This window comes from Solanum stenotomum, chromosome 3 (genome assembly GCF_019186545.1).
Source record: "Solanum stenotomum isolate F172 chromosome 3, ASM1918654v1, whole genome shotgun sequence".
NCBI classification, from domain to species: Eukaryota; Viridiplantae; Streptophyta; class Magnoliopsida; order Solanales; family Solanaceae; genus Solanum; species Solanum stenotomum.
Window position 1 is genome coordinate 27,991,598 of NC_064284.1, and position 3,709 is coordinate 27,995,306.

The following is a 3,709-nucleotide window of genomic DNA, read 5'->3' on the forward strand; positions in this document are numbered from 1 at the left end:
CACTTAATGGAGGTCTGAATCTTAATCATTCAGGTTCAATCCATTAAGTTTGTTTGGTTTTTAGTTCTGAATCTGCAGCCCATTAAGTCCATTTCTTTCTTTTTTCAAAAAGCCTCTTAATGGACCTGAAAAGGTCTGAACGGATCAGCTCTGCAGGAGAGTCTTAACACCATTTAGACTTATTTAATAAGTTATATAATAATATTGTATCGCCACTCTCGGTCTTTGCGTGACTTTTGCTCTCACAACTACAAACTTTCTTCCTCTCTTTTCTCAATCAAACACCAATTTTTTCCTCCTGAATGGGTAAATTTTCATAATCTTTACAAGTATTTTTTATATTAATAATTTTCTTAGGGTGTATTGATGTTTGTCAAGAACACTTATTGCAATAATATTTTTCATATATTGATGTTCATCAAGGTTTTTGAGTGAAAAAATTACTATTCATAATTAAAAATAATAACTATGTATACATATTTGAGGTCTCTTATTAAAATTTTGTCTTAGGTTAATAATTTTATTGAGACTCTTTGATCATCAAATTTGTTTGTGAGATAAACACTAATATATTATTGTTGTTGAACTAGTTGGGGACAAAAATAATGGAGCTCTTAATAATTATCCATCCCAATCTTAGTTTCAGCGGAAAAAAAAAAGTTTTGGGAAAGAAAAAAAACTTGTTCGTCTGAATTGTAAATTGATGAGAAGATGATTACTACTCTAGAGTTATTGATTAAAAAAATAGTGCACCTACATTTGAAGAATATATGAAAAAATTAGATGGACTTGGATGGGAAGAGTTATTATACAATACATATGTTAGTATATTTTGTGAAAGTGTCCACTACAAAAAAGCATGAATGACGTTAGAGGTTCACAAGTTAGAGAATTCGATTAAGGTTATCGGAAAAAACATAAGAATTCTTTAGTTTTTATAATTAGCCAAAATATATGTTAGGCATTGATAATGTGATACCTTATTTATTATTTTTCAACTAGTATTTATCAAAGTTATTGAACTTTTGATATTATATTGTACCTATAAAATACTTTTTATTCGTGATTTTTTTTATGTTATGCTTGATGATTATGATATTTTTTTAATCAAAAAGTAATATTTTTTGTTGAAATGAACTTTTTATAATATTTTATTAGTATAATGTTTGATTTCATATGCACATTCATATATTGAAAACAAACAATAATCATTCAGTGTTCAGATTTGGAGACCGCATCTTAATATTCAGATGTGTATTCAGATCTACACACCTATCTCTTAATGCAAATCTAAATGTTCAGACGTGTATTCAGATTCAGAGGTCTTAATCTTAATGAAAACAAATGAGGCCTTAGAGTGTTGTGTGCCAGAACAAAAAATTGGAAATTTCGACCATTGTTGATTATTGAAGTTACTCTTTTGGTTCTTGTTTCTTTTCTATTCTTGATCATTGTAAGCATATTTTTCTCTTATCTACAATACAATTCAGTCTTTCCATTCTCTATAGAAAATTAACCACAAGCTAGGATTCTGAACCCCTAACAATGAGATAGTTACATAAATATAAATTCTACACGGTAATTCTTGGCCTATGAATCGTTCTTTTGTTTTGTATGAATTTTAATGAAGGTTTGCATTAGAACCTGCTTGTATTACTTGTTTAGTAAACAAGTTAAGATTAAGAAAAAAAAATCAAATGGTATTTTGACTTTTGGAAGTGTTTGACAAATATAAAAATAACTAAAAATAAGACAATAATGACTTAAAGTAAGTGTGAAAGTGTTTGACAATGTAAAAATAATAATTTAAAATAAGTTTTAAAATAACTTAAAATAAGTTTAAAACCAAATGTAGGTCTCTCCTGCTTTTTAGTTTTTGACTTAAAGGTCATTCAGATTTGACTTTTTATTTTTGACTTAAAAGCTACTTCTTTTAAGCCAACCCAAACGGGCTATAATGTAACATCCCACCTTAAAAGAACTAAAATTAGAAAGAACCTATTTTTGGAAAAGTAAATTTGAAAATTTTGGCAAATTATGCTAAGTATGAGTTTTGGGTCAACTTCAAACGATCATAACTTTGACTACATGATGAGTTAGGTGGCCTATAAGATATCAAATGAAAAGTCTTGTAATCCTCTTTCTAACGCCACCGATTTTGCTAAATTTTGAGCTCGTATGAGGGAGATACACCTGTTTGAAGTTGGGTTGTCCAGATAAGGAAAGTTACCCGAATTTAAGAAGGGTATTTTGGTCTTTTCCTTACCCTATCAGACTTAATTCGTTTTAGTAATTAATTATGAGTCTAAACTGATTTGGTTCAGTTTACGCAATCCTAAATTATGCAAGAGTTTTAGAGGAAAGAGTTCAAGAGGAGAAAAGAGGAGAAAGGTCAAGGCGATCATCAAATTCTTGCAAAATCAAAGGTTTTCTTGCGGATTTTCGCCAAGGGTTTGATTCGTAAGAGGTATGTGAGTTCACATAGCGTTGGGTTCATTCACCCACACGCCAATCATGATTATTTGTAATTTCGCTCTTGAAAGTAAATGATGGGAGTTCTTGATGAGTTTCATTGAAGTTTCTTTCATAATCTTGATTGTTGAGGTTTTGATGAGTTCTTGAGATAATCGTATGATTTTTAAGGTTGTTTTAGAGTAGATTCTTGTGTACTACTGTTGGGTATTCAAATCTAAGTGATTGGGGAAGAAACTATTCGATTCTAAGCGAATTAGGGTTAGAAAACGAGAAAGGATAAAGTCGGACAGAAAATGGCACGCAAATCTGCATCACGGACTTCCTCCCCCAGTGAAAAAATTTTCTCGCGGATAGGTCGCGGACTCCACTATTTCAAAATTATTTCGCGACCAAATTTTTAAAATTACCTCCGCATCGCAAACTTGTTCCCATACAGTGTTCTTTTACCGTTTCTCATGATTAACTATCTAAAACCACTCTTAATAATTACGATATCTTTCCTATCACAAATCATAACCTTGAATTCATAATTCAAATTCAAGGAAAGTTAAGAGTCAAGTCTAGAGAGTTCTTAAAGTATTTTCAAAAGTCTTTTATAAATGTTTTACACTTGTTTTAAGACTTGAGCATTGAGTTGAGTAAGAGTAAGAATGAAATTCATTTTCTTCAAAAGATTCCAAAAAGTAAATGTTTTCACATTTAAACAAGAAAGGAAACACCGATTTCCAAGAGAGCTTTTGACCTAGTTTTTGAGTAATAATCTCAAACCACAGAAACAGTTATGTTTATAAACATATGAGCTAGCTACATTGTGAGAGTAGTATTGAGCATTGATGTGGGGACGAGTTTGAGTTCAGATAATTCAAAGTCTCCATAAACCGTGTAGCTAACATGGGTAGAAAATGGTCATACTTTTTAGATAATTCTTTAAGCATAGACTAACAGATCCACTTAGTAGTAGGTTCTATACCCCCAAAAGGTATAAGACGGCCCTGGCAGCATGAGGCAAGACGTTGTATCATCACATAGCTCATAGTAATGGTTGTCAATTAGAGAAACTCCCACAGAGATATTTTGTATTCTTATATACACAGAGTTACTTGTATTTTCATATACAAACCAAGTTATTATTGTATTTTTCAGTACACTGAGTTGTTATCTATATGTTTTAAAGTTTTACTTTATATTGCATTTATATTACGGCTTTATATTGAAATGAGTTGAGTTGAGTTGA